Below are 13,045 nucleotides of genomic sequence, written 5' to 3'. Positions count from 1 at the left end.
GAGCTGTGGATCAGTGAATGACATGGAGCCATCTCAAACTGAAGGCTTCACAAACAGAAATTCCTAAGTGTGGCCATTGGAAAAATTATGACCCGCTTGGTGCCTGGCCTGTAGACCTGGGAACACCACCTAATGTATCAAAGGAAGTGGGAAACCTAAGATTACCAAGGACTCCGAGTTATCAATGAATGCCCAAGTGGAAAAACTAGCAGGATCAAGTTTCATTCCTATAAAAACTCTGTAATGCATCTTCCCCCACATGTGATTTCCACACAAGGTCCATCCTACTATTTCTCTAGTTCTGTCTAAACTCGATTACACCGACAGCCTCTACCACGGATCATCTTTAACAACTATGAAAAGAGTACAAAGGATTCAGAAGTCTGGTGCCAGACTACTCTTACATATAAAGTCACAAGCCCACATCTCTCTAGCCTTGAAAGCCATTGCCATGGAACAGGACCTCACTTCATCAGGAATAAATTCACCAAATACATTAACAAAGGAACCACTGCTCTAGATTGGCACCTCACCTCAAAAACCCACCGTGCAAAAAAAAAAAACATAGGTGACACATCCTTCTCTGTTTAAGCAACCAAAATATGGAACTCTTTACCCTGAAACATAAGATCCACAATGACTACCTTATCTTCAGAAGACTGCTCAAAAGTTAGCTCTTCCCCATATAACCACCATACTCAAACATTAAAATACAGCATATCCCTCTGCATATAAGCATTTATTTGAAATATAGTTGTGCACCTTTGTATGTGTAGTGTTTTGTATGAACATGTATAACAATGATGTTTTTAAATATATAAATATTCATTACTTCTTCTAAACAAATGTACATATTACTTATGATTAAATCATTCTATGTTCAACATGTATATAGGTAACTGCATAAATAAATACATCTTTTGTCATATCATAACTATTTATCTACAACTGTTGACTATTGAATTACAAAAAAAATTCAAAACAAAGAAATTAACGTTAAATACAGCAGCACTTAAAAGTCTGAGTTTATTAAATATAACTTAAATACAACTTATCCCACCCTATACCTGTCACAATGTATCATCTAACTCCACTCTGACTCATCTCAAACCTCATTCTACTATTCTTTCCAAAGCACTCCCCTTTTTCTCACCCTATATCTCTCTCAATATACCCTCTACCTCCAGTCTCTCTCTCATCCCAAGTCCCATTCTGCTACAATGATCCCCAATATTACCCTTTCTAGACTCTCACTTATTTCTCACCCTATATCTCTCTCAATATATCCTCTACCTCCACTCTCTCACTCATCCCAAACCACATTCTACTACTATGATCCCCAAAACAACCCTTTTTAGACTATTCCCTTCTCTGCCCCTCCTTGCATCATCTTATACATCTTTTACTATTCAGTTAGCCAAGCAAGCCTTTCTAAACCCTTCAGCTAAGAGAAAAAAAAAAAAAAACCCTTCCATCTGCTATCCCTCCAGTATCCTTTTCAAACTAAATAACAGACTAATATGTCCACCACTCAAAATAATTTCATATTTCCATATACTAATTCCCCACTAATCCTGTTTGGGTTCCAGAGTAGCGTGAGAAAAGCACTTGGACACCTCATCAGGGGTAGCAAGCACTATAAATATGAACACACTCCCTTCCTTTTTGGGTTCCGGAGTAGATTGGTACCTGCCAAAAAGCGCTTCAACACCTCGTCAGGGGTAGCAAGCGCTATGTAAATGCAAAACCTTCCAACTTCTATCCCTCCACTAGTCTTTTTTGATACAAATAACAAACTCACGTGTCAATCACTCAGATTATTTTCATATTCCCCTATACTAATTTCTCCACTAATCCTGCTTGGGTACCAGAGTAGCACGCTACCTGCCAAAAAGAGCTTAAACATCCCATCAGGTGTAGCAAGCACTACATAAATGCAAATCTTTCCCTCTTCTATCCTTTCCAATCCAAATAACACACAAACATGTCCATCGCTCAAATTAATTTAGTTTTTCCCTATACTATTTCAGCAATAATCCTTTTTGGGTTCAGTAGAACCGTGCTACTTGCCAAAAAAGTGCCTCGACATCTCATCAGGGGTAGTAAGCACTATAAAAATGCAATTACAATTACAAAACGCTATTTTCACTGTTCCAGGGTTAGCTGTTCCTTAAGAAACCATTGGGATACGTTATTAAAGATAATATCCCTGCCTAAGAACCAGATGAAAAGTACATTATAGGACTTTTTAAAATATTTCTTAAAAATATATTCCTTTGGAAGTCTGATTTGTAGTAAACATTTTCCAAAATATACTGTTAAAAGTCACCTTTTTACCTCCCTGAAGCCTCTAAAATCCCATTTAGCCTGGAATTGCATGCCAAAGGAATTCAGAGCAATGGAACAGGAAGAGAAGTTTAGAAAGGCACTAAAGACATGGATCTTTGGAACATCAGACGCCTGTTGCCTGGCACTTATCTAGGCACCAATCTGATACAGCTGATCTTCGTTATCTGATAGTGACAAGAAACTCCGTCAGGAGTGGCAGCTGCGCTCCATATAACAATCAACGTAAGAGTGTCAACAGTCAAAGACAACAGATGCTAGAACCAAGAATTCCGGAAAAGATTTACAGAATTACTAGCACCAGAGAAGGCTGTTAGTACAGTGATGAAAAAGAGATAAAATACACGTGCTCCGAGTGAACTAAAGGGACCCTCAAGCCCCAGCTAAAAGCTGGTAGCCAGTTGCCTTCATTGGGTCCCAAGTAGTTGCAGAGAAAGTAAGGAAAGTGACTAAAAAGAGTGTGGACTACTCCTCAAACAATTTATTTTAATGAGAGGGTAGCTCTAACCCTTTTAAAAGCAGTGAAAAATTGAACCAATAAGTCCCAATAGTAATGCAAAAGATTAATATAATGAAATGGTCAACATGTTTCTGCTCATGAGCCTACAGTCAGCTCAGCATTCGTCAGGACCAGAAAATCATTAGCTGCGCTCTATAAGCAACACTTTTCATTTCATTGACAACAGCTATCAAGAAGCTGAATAGCTCCTTGATGAGCTATGAATTGGCTCCCAGAGCTAAGGCAAAGCTTGGGCATGGGATGAGGATGACCTTGCCTTGACAGGATGAAATTGTGGCTATGCCCAGCCCCTTGTATAACTTTAAAGAAAGTCTTGATTTTCACTGCATGGAATTTTGCAGAGTTACATGAAAAATCCATGAGATTCCGTGGAATTTCATGAACAGATGGAATTTGGCACGTCACACTGCACATGCTGATTATTTGCGCTGGGGAGCTCATTCCATACTGACAAATCAGAATGAACGGCACTATGCAGAGCATCAGAGGGCGCTGCTTCTCGAGTTCATTTTGCTGCTGCTCAAATAGATTTTCAACTGGCGTGGCATCTTTCAAATTATGAACAGTCGTGAACACCCACGACCACCCGCATTGGGCAAATCTCACCGGATGCCCTCTTAACAACAACAAATCACTCTTGGGGATACCAAATCTCACTTGCCAACTTACCATTGGTGAGCCGCATGCAACAAAAAAACTCCATCATGTGGCAGTCGCCATAATTTGGCCAGAATTCCATGTTACATGCATAACAAAGAGTAGCCAAAACTCAGCCAACTCTGCTGGAAAAGCAGAATTTATCACCCATCCCTAGTCCTAATGAGACCCTAGTACCTCTTGTTGAGTTGAAAGAAACAGTGTGGATAGGCAACTATGGGTCTTTACTACGTGGTTGTTTGCATACCAATATACTGATAATTTTCACTACTTTATTCACCTATGCTAGGTTGTGGTTGCTGCTCACATGGGAGTCACTTTGAACTTATCATGTTGAACATTGGCTTCATAATGTGAATTATGTGATTTATGATGTTAATAAATATGCTCTGTTACATTGGAAACTTACTTTCTGTATTGTCAGGATACTATTCTAGTATAGCTGCAGTTAAATTTGCATTTGCTGTTTTTATCCAATATTTTCATGCTAAACGAGTTCTTTGTGGACCATTGTCATTGGTTTTTTTTTAAAGCTGGCAAATTCTTATCCTAACCATTTCTGCCTCTGTCAGTGTCCTGAGTCACATGACTGTGAATTGCTCTGCTGTTGGTTTTTGTGTATTCCTGATACCAGGCTTTTGTTACCTGAGACGTCTTGAAGCCTTGGCAGGGGAGGGCAAGAACCTTTTAGAGCCAGATGTGGAGGGGGGGCGTAAATGAGGGAGTCACACAATTTCAAAGGCTGGCACCAGGTATAACTATTAGACCCTTAAATACATCTTCAGTACATACCAGGATCTATGAAAGACGTCAGAAGAACTGCCTTGACTCCCAGAGGACTTTCCTGCTGCTATTAGAAGACTGCCCTGCTGCTTGAAGGAGAACTGGATCATGAATACAGGACCAACAGAAGCAACTCCAAGGGCTACTTGGCTGGCCACCGGTGTAAGCTACAGGTACATAACAAGCTCATGTGGCCTTGACTCTGCACCTGGCCTCTGCTGGAGGGATTCCTCACCCCCCAAATTATGCCCTCCAGATTCTGGACCCTTGGAAGTGATGTTAGAAATGTTGCTTCAGGCCTGATCCATCACTTGTATCTGAACAATGTTCATTGCAATCAGCCTTAACTTTTGACTTGATACTCGTGGTTGATGCTATTTTACACTAAAAACTTAAAAATGCATAACTCTGGTTCTACTTATTTGATTTACTTTGTTTTAATGCCATTCTATTCATTACAATGTTCTCGATTTTTCTAAGGTTTGGAATTTGTCTTGTGCTTTTACTTTATTACTGTTTGTGTACTGCATAAATACTTTACACAGTTCCTCTAAGTTAAACCTGACTGCTTTCATGGTAAGCTACCAGAGGGTTAAATACAGGTTAATTTTGTGACTTTTGCGGTTCACCCTTACAAGGATTGTGGTTCTTGCCTGAATGGGGCTTCCAATGGCTTAACCCGTTTTCTTACAGTGTTGTGTTGTCAAATTTGTAACTGTTTAGGTACTGTTAAATGCTTTGCCAATTTAACTATGTTAGGCCTCCCTGCTCTGTGCATTGTGACCAGCGGTTGGATGCAGGTTTAACTTACTGAAACCTTTATCGAACCTAGCAAGAATAGTGCCATTATTACTTGATGTTGTCTTTTATGTCGATCTCACACACTTGGGCTCTATGTCCTCCATGTAACTTTTGTGCATGTGATACTCTACAGGTTCTCCCTCAACAAATAGAAGCTACTCACCCTCTTACGGAGTACATCCAGGTTGGGTCTTTCTACTTACATATTTGATGATTTCTAACAGGCCTACCCTAGGAGTGGCTAGAACTGACCCTAGGAGTGGCTAGAACTGACCCAAGAACTGACCCTCTCACTCCCATTGTGCCACCCCCCACATTGGCTACATCCATCTCCAGCCCCATTGAAGGCTCACTCTCCCAAGTGGGCTTCAAGGCCTTTAAGATTACTTATCCCACTAACCTTACTAAAAATGCGGCCAAGAAATTCAAATACAACATAATCAAAAAACACCCGGAACTTCTTATATCAGATACTTATTTCTGTATTTCTAATAGCAACATCCTGAACAACCTAATCTTCTTCACGGATAGAAGAGCCCAATGGAGGAAAACCCTCATATCCTTTTTTCAGGTCAAACAGATAAGGCAAACACCTCATTGTTTTAGTCTTTTTGTTACCAACTCTCACCATTACTATTTACAATATTGGGATCGTCCTCACACAATCATCGGATCAAAATCTAGAGCAGTTCGACAAACTCTTTATGAAGATCAAAAACTCTTTGGCTAACAATTCAATCTCTTTGCGACAAGATCTACTGCTAGCAACTACAAAGTACTCCTCCCTGCTCGCCCGCTAATCGACATTCATACCTACTGGGTGGCGGATTGAATGCGCCACTCATCTCGCAGCCAGTAACCCTCTCACTATTACCAACCTGTCTACCAATGCATCCTGGAACACCGCAAGTCCTCAGTGACCAATTCCCCCCTCTGGAACCTCTCATTACCACCTCTGACCCCACTGGCGCACAACGATACCCTTCCTCCTCACCAGATCTCCCCGCACAACCTCTACCCCTCTCCCAGCACCCAGGCTAGGTGGCACGCCTGGATGATCTATCCCTCCAACTGCACCTTCTCACACTCGAACTTCATGATTTGAAAGCCCTCTCACTAGAACATCTCCCCTTGTTACGCTCCCTCCTCTCTCATCCGATTCTGCCCAGTGCCCCTGCCAGTGCTAGCATTAGAGCTTGCCTAGACCAACTCTCGGCCCTCACTTTCTCCAAAATCATACCCCTACCAAATGCACCCTCCCGCCCAGAAGATCGATGTACCTTCTTGCTTCTAAAGATATCAATGACTTACTCAACTCTTACTCGCTTATCCTAGACACCAACAAGATTCCTATGGGGCTTATTCAAGCCAGTCAAACTAACCCGAACAGAGAACCCACCCTCAACCTTAGAGTCATAAACAATGACCACCTCTTGAGAGTGAACATCATACAGACTCCTCCCCCCATACACCGACTCAACTTAATTGTGTACTACTCAACTGTAGGTCAGCCAGCAAACACACCTCTGATATCTTCGAACTCATCCAACACAACAAGATAGACATTATCTTGGCTCAATCCCTCTTCCACTCCTATCCTAGACCTCCTAGTGCCTACCTACCCATGATATAATTCACCTCAACAGAGCTTTGGAGCTGGGAGGTAGCCTAGCCTGTATACATCGGAGCACACTCGCGGTCTTCCTCTTGGAGTCTTCTACATCATCTTCATGCAAATAACTTTGTCTCAACATCTCTAGTAACAACCGCCCGGTGTGCAAACTATACACATTCTATCCCCCCCTGGGGACAACCTCCCCTTCATCGAGTAATTAATGGAAATCATCTCTGGCAATGCTGATTCCTTTCTGTCCCACATTTACCTCGGTGATTTCAACCTTCACTGGTCTAACCCTAATGACCAAGCGGTAGCAAGCCTCAAATATTTCTTGAGTGATCACGAGTTGATTCAACATTGTGCCCGGCCAACCCATAATAAAGGAGAAAAACAGGACCTCATCCTGATCAAAGAACACACCATCACAATGGATACCATCACCCCTTGTGTTTGGTCCGACCATCACAGCATCTTCTTCCATATTAACATGGAGGTATCTCTGAGGAAGGCTCAACCAAGGAAATTGAAGATTTGGAAAGGGGACGTCAAGGATTTCACCACAGCCGATCTTGTAAACCAAAGTAAATGTGCCCTCTCTTCCCAAGTTGACACGTCTGAGGCTCATGTACTCAATGATTTCTACAAGTCTACCATCTCTAGCATCATGGATTCCATTGCTCTACTCCAACAATAAAATGCCTCATCAAAAATATCCAAACCATGGTTCAACTGCAACCTAAACTCAGAACGTCGCAACCTTAGGGCAATCGAACAATCCTGGAGATCTAATCCATCCTCAGACCAGCTAAAAATCCTTAGATCAGTAAGGAGCTCCCATAACAAACAAATCAAGAGAGCTAAGGTGGACTCTTTCAGATCCCAACTCAATCAAGCCACAAAACGCCCCAAGAAACTTTTTGAACTGGCTAAACAACAATTGGTTGAAACACCAAACTGCTCTGACCCTGAAGTTGCCCTCTCTCATGTGATGATCTGGATGACTTCTTCACTGAGAAATCTAGGCTCATCAATATTGATTTGGAGACCAGGCGGGCGCTACTGCTATCCGATGGGAATACACCCCTTTAGCCCTATCAGACAAGATCGAACCGATGAGTATGAGCATCAAGAACAATGCCTCCTGGGACACCTTTACCCCCCTAAGTGAAAGAGACATTAAAAAGGTTCTTCAGAGTATTAACCCATCAAATTACTTCAGTGACCCTCTCCCACCCTTCCATCTTCAAATAAATCAAAGATGTCAACTCTCCCATCTGAACAAAGATTGCCAAAGTGTCTCTGTCACAAGGAATGATACCGGAGCGCCTAAACGCAGCTCAGGTAACACCTATTTTTAAAAAAACTACAGCAGACAGCCATAACCTTAAGAACTTCTGCCCTATCTCCAACATCCCACACTAGCCAAACTCCTAGAAAAATGCATCCAATTGCAACTCTGTGCTCGAAGATTTCCATCTCCTGGACCAACATCAATCTGGCTTTCGAAGTGGGTGCAGCACAGAACCGGCTCTCACTCACGTTATGGATGACATTTTAAAAATGCTTGACCAAAATGAATTGTGCCTCCTTATCCTCCTGGACCTTTCCTCTGTGTTTGACACTGTTAATCACAATAACCTCCTATTCATTCTGAAGCACTGGATGGGCCTATCTGGTACAGTGTTGCAGTGGTTCTCGTCCTTCCTCCATCACATATCCTAAAGAGTGAAGGCGAACCACTCTCTCTCCCAGCCATCACCAGTATCCATGGGGTCCCCCAAGGGTCCGCCCCGTCTCCCATACTCTTCTGCCTGTTCTTGGAACCAATAGCTAATGCTCTAAATTCCATGGACATTCTTTTCCATATGTATGCGGATGACACCCAACTTTATCTGAAAGTCTCCTCCCCGACAACATCATTTAACTCAACACTACCCTATTGACTACTCAAAACTGCTTAACTGAGAACCACCTCCTGCTTAACACTTCCAAAACTGAATTCCTTTTCATTTCTTCTCCGAATCACACTCCTAAGTTAGACCTCTGGATGAACCACCTTACTGCCTTCAACTGCTCCCCCCTCATTATTGACTCAGCTAAATCTCTTGGAATCTCCCTGGATAAGCACTTGAACATGAAGACTCATATTAGAAATGTTTGCAAGGGAGCTAACCACCTGATAAAGACACTCAGGAATCTCAAAACTTTCATCGCAATAGCTGCCTTGAAGCAAGTTGTCCAAGCGCTGGTTTTGCCGAGGCTAGACTATGTGGTCTCCCCAAATATACCTTGGCCCCACTAAGGGCCTCATTGAATGCGGTGGCCAGATTGCTCAGGGGTACCAAAAGAACTGCACACATCTCCCCAGTCTTAAAATCACTAAACTGGCTACCCTCCGAAGCAAGAATACAGCTAAAGATTGCTTCCCTATCGCACAAAGCCCTCCATTTCAAAACCCCGTTATTTAGCGCAAAATCTGGATTTTTCCGGAGGGGGTAGACCCTCTAGGAGTGCTAACTCCCTCCTCCTGAAATCTCAGAAAGGAGAACATGTCACCGAACTTTCTCCGTCCCTGCACCGAAGATCTGGAACTGTCTCCCACCAGAAATATGGAGAATCTCCTCCAAGGTTGCTTTCAAAGTGTAAAAAGTAAAAAGAGTCCTTATGAACAAGTTCTTACCTCAGTAGGGTGCTGGATTGTCTGCTCTAATGCATTGGACACCTTTAAGCCATGCACTAGATGTTATTCTTGTTTTTTGTTTTTTCCTTCTCAAATCATTTGCTCCCCTCCCAGTTGTTATCTTACTCTTTGTGGACCCCTTGCATTTGTATCCGTTCTTGCTCTGTGAGTTCTATTTTGATATGTGCTCTGTTTGGTATCTCAATTTGACACATCTACTGCAACTTTTATCTTCCTCTCCCTCCAATTGTAAAGCGATTTGATATCCCTCGGGATCATGTTCGTGCTATATAACATGTTATAAATAAAATAAATAAATAAACTAATAATCTACTTTCTCAGAACTACTTTAATTTTCCCATCCCAGTGGTAACAACAGGGACTGACTGGTGGCTGAATTGTACAACCATCCTCACCCAGGAAATTGGACTGGAACAATGCTAAATAGATTGAGCCTGTAGGCTAATTTGTGACAGTATGTCTTGGGGCTAGTTAGTAGTTTTCTGTTACAAGCATCTTCAAGGCATCAATTTTACCATACGTAGTCTGTCCTGGCACAAGCCCTATGCCATTTTCGGCCCCTGTGAGCATTCTTCATAACTCATTAATGTCAAGCACTTTCTGGGCAGCCGCTGGAAACCTAAAACTAAATGTCTTCTAGGAGCTTCAGGCAGGAAAAAAACTAACTTGCTAAATTATATTTACATGATTATTTATTAAGTCTTCTAAAATTAATTTATTTATTAATGAAATAAAAAAAATCTTACAATTACTGTTTAATCCTTTTCCTGTCCAAAAGTAGGGTTAAAGGTGCCTAATGTATATTTAGAGCTTTTCTAATATTCAGCTATAGACATGACAGTGAAAATAGTCTTTTGAGACTAGTCACAGGAGGAACATGGCAACTTAATTCACACATGTACCACTTAGGGGTGAATTTTGAGAACTTTTAGCAGGATTTACATACTGTCCAATTTTGATTTTTTTAAATCTGTTTGACAACAGGTTTTTAGTCTGCTGCAGTTATGCTACACTTGCTAGGGCTGGAGCCATTTTTACAGGGCAACCCTGTGTATGACACAGGTGTCATTCAACTCCCTAGGTGTATTTTTTACAGCATGGCAAATTAAAAGTTTAAAAATGCCAATCAGGGATAACACAATGTCACCATTTATCAAGAAAGAGAAGGGTTAAAATTAACAGGAGAAGAAAAAAACGAAAACAGAGTTCTAAAAAGTAAAACAATCTGTCGTGACTATCCAGAAAAGGGCGTTTGGTTAATAATATGACACATTTGTTTCCATGTTTTACACATAGTATATGTTGAAGGAAACAACAGTCCTTTTTTGAGATTTAAACGTGTATATAAAAAGGGGGTAACTCAAATCTTCATCCTCTGGGAAATCTGAGAACAAAAGACAAAAACGAAGTCTGTGGTGGAAATGAACACTGCTGCATCACAGTCAGACAAAACATTGTTCTTATGCTTCTAGCCATAGTTGTGGCCTTCTGAACACCTGCGGCTTTATCCTCCTAAGTGCCAACGACCCCGCCACCGCCAGAGCCAACCTTCACGAAGGGATGAAAGAGGTAGCCGAATGGATGAAGAGCAGCCGCCTGAAACTGAACTCGGAGAAGACAGAAGTCCTCATCCTGGGATCCTCACCCTCCGCCTGGCACGACTCCTGGTGGCCCCCCGCCCTAGGCAGCGCACCCAAACCAACAGACCACGCACGCAACCTGGGCTTCATCCTGGACTCCTCCCTCTCCATGACCAGACAAATCAATGCTGTCTCCTCGTCGTGCTTCAACATCCTGCGCATGCTACGTAAGATCTTCCGGTGGATCCCCACCGAGACCAGGAAGACGGTCACCCAGGCCCTCGTCACCAGCCGCAACTCCCTCTACGCCGGAACCACCGCCAAACTCCAGAAGAGACTCCAGCGGATCCAGAACGCCTCAGCACGACTCATCCTGGACATCCCCTGTCGCAGCCACATCTCCGGTCACCTGAGAGACCTGCACTGGCTCCCGGTCAACAAGAGAATCACCTTCCGACTCCTCACCCACGCACACAAAGCCCTATATAACCAAGGCCCAGGGTACCTCAACAGCCGCCTCAAATTCTACGCTCCCAAACCCCAGCTTCGATCGACCGGCCACGCCCTCGCCGCCGTCCCCCGCATCCGAAGAGCCTCCACAGGGGGACGGTCCTTCTCCTACCTCGCCGCCAAGACATGGAACTCCCTACCGACCCACCTCCGCCTGACCCAGGACCACCTTGCCTTCAGGAAGCAACTCAAGACCTGGCTGTTCGATCAGTAGCGGACTCCCCTCCCCCAGCGCCTTGAGACCCTCTGGGTGAGTAGTGCGCTATATAAATGCTTTGATTGATTGATTGATTGATTGATTGATTAAGTGGACTCTCCATTCTCCTGGAGCTGATGACTTCTGGGCACCTATTTCTTAGGTGGCGGAAGGTCCTTAATATTTTCTTAGTTGATGAATGGCCAGATAGTTCAGGGGAGGGTTGACAGCTGGAAGCGTAAGGTTGGGTGAATGGTGAGAGAATGGGGTTGGGGGTATGGAAGAATTTGGCTTTATGGGAGCGTTTGGGGTATGGTAGGATGTGGGTACATGGAAGGTTTGTTGGTAAAGGATTATTGTTCCATATATGAGATTTTGGGGTATGGGAGTTTTTGTGGGTACAGGTAGGTGTAGAGGTATATAGGATATAGGAGCATGGGAGCATTTGGCAGTATTGTAGGACATATGGTCATGGGATGGTTTGAATATATTGGAGGATCTAGGTGCATTATTAAGACCATGAGTATAATCCTGGAATACTGCTTCCTCATTCTCAAATCTAAAGGATATTCTGCTACTCGTATATAAGTCTTTTTAATGCTATTACACTTATATTAATATTGAGGGGATATATGTGATATTTTTGACAGAGTAAACCTGCAAAAACTCTAAAAAGGTGGCCCATAAATGTTGTTGCTTTTACCTCTGTACATTTTACCCCATTAATCTGGATTAAAGTAGGGGGGGGGAGTGGTAGACTCTGCATTGCCAGCAGAGTTCAAGGAGTTTTGCCCACTCAGCGCTCCGATTGGAGCCAGAAGTTTGGGAAAAACTCCATAAACCTCTGTGTGGCAGAGTTTTTCTCATATCTGGCTTGCCAACATTAAGTTGGCAAGCGTGAGTGTGAAAACTTGATCGCTAGGACAAGTTCCGGCGCAATTTCGCAGCACAAGTAGGTGCAGCAGGTTGCTTTCGTTCACATTGAGCGAGCTGCGGTTGCGTAAAAAATCTTATTGAGCGACAGAAAGAAGAAGCTTTTTCTGGCATGACACAGGGTGCAGTTCGCACTGATATTACAGTGTGGAAAAAGTTTTGGGAAATAAAAATCAGAATGAGCAGAGTGATGTGCCGAATTTTCACCACTCGTATGCAACTTCCGAGGATTCTGTGATGTAAAAATCTGTGAATTCCACCCACCCCTAGATTAAAATCCCTGTGTTCCCCTATAAACATGGTTATATTGCCTTCGTGATTGACATTTAACTTACTAATAAGTCCCTAGTGTATGTTCTAAAAAGTGCACCGAGACCATGGAGGCTAAAGTCCACTTGTG

Source organism: Lissotriton vulgaris, chromosome 3_2, assembly GCF_964263255.1.
Source record: "Lissotriton vulgaris chromosome 3_2, aLisVul1.2, whole genome shotgun sequence".
NCBI lineage: Eukaryota > Metazoa > Chordata > Amphibia > Caudata > Salamandridae > Lissotriton > Lissotriton vulgaris.
This window is presented reverse-complemented; position numbering follows the sequence as displayed.